The following is a 1,163-nucleotide window of genomic DNA, read 5'->3' as shown; positions in this document are numbered from 1 at the left end:
GAGCTGGGGGGGGAGGGGCGAGGAAAGGGAGGGTTATGGGTAACAGGAAGACTTGGGGCTGATTTGGGAGGGAGGGGCCAGGTGAAAGGGAGGGGCGAAGTCTTGCCCCAGGAATCAGAGGAATGGAGACCTGGAAGAAGCTATCAGGGTCCAGAGGCACTAGACAACGACTGTCCATGCAGGATATCACTCAGCCTCCGCAACAGAGCTTCCCTGTCCTTAGGTCTTCTCCAAGACATTAGGTCTGCCTTGGGGCTAGGCGTGCGTAAGTCTGGAGAATGTGTTCCTGGGAATGGAAGAGGCGAGGAGCCTGCTCATGGAGGAGACTCCTGAAGTAGGGTTTCTGATAAAGGGGTCCACATCCTCGAATGCCAACGCTGTTCCCCGTTGAGAAAGGAAAGGCTCCTGGAGGGGGGGGGGAGATTCCAGATAAGATGGTGGCCCAGGTGTTTCCCTGCCCCTGCCTGTAGGCCCATGCCCTCCCTGACCTCTCCTGCTTCATTTCCTTCTCTACCTCCCTACACCGGAAGAAATGAGAAAAAGAATATCATTAAAGATCACTCAGTTCATACAGGTGATGTTGTCACCAGGAGCTGGACGGGGGCAAAGATGAATGACTCGAAGAAATGTCCTGGGACCCTGAGTCACCCCAGGACAATAGAGGATTGTTCTAGGTAGAACTTCATTAAGCTGACTCTGGGTCCATCTTCTGCCATAGGAGTCCCCAGGGCTTGCTGACTGACTCCATACCACTGAGAAGCCACTAAAGCTCAGTGAACTGAGAGTTCCCTCAAGCTGACCCTCAGGCCAAGGACCCAAAGAAACTACTAGAAAACAATCAACAAGACAAATACCTTCTCCACTGCTTCCCTTGGGAAGGGAGTTTGTTTAGAGTTAGCCCTGAGTGTTTCACTTCTCTGGAACAGGAGCAGCTCTTTGTGGGAGAGTTGCAGCCAGCTTGCCTCCTTGGGTGCACACATCTACCAGTAAAGCCTTCCTGGGGGAGTCAGGGCCCTGTCTTTCCACAACCATCCACTCCTGCCCCCAGCACATGAGAGGAGGGCCGAGTCCAGCTGGCTCTTCTGCTTACTGTGAATAGCATTGCTATGGGTGTTTATCGAGCTCTGACTTTGTACCAGGCTCTGCAGTAGTTATAATTCACA

The sequence above is a fragment of the Mastomys coucha genome, unplaced genomic scaffold, assembly GCF_008632895.1.
Source record: "Mastomys coucha isolate ucsf_1 unplaced genomic scaffold, UCSF_Mcou_1 pScaffold19, whole genome shotgun sequence".
Classification (NCBI taxonomy): domain Eukaryota; kingdom Metazoa; phylum Chordata; class Mammalia; order Rodentia; family Muridae; genus Mastomys; species Mastomys coucha.
Note: the sequence above shows the minus strand (reverse complement) of the source record.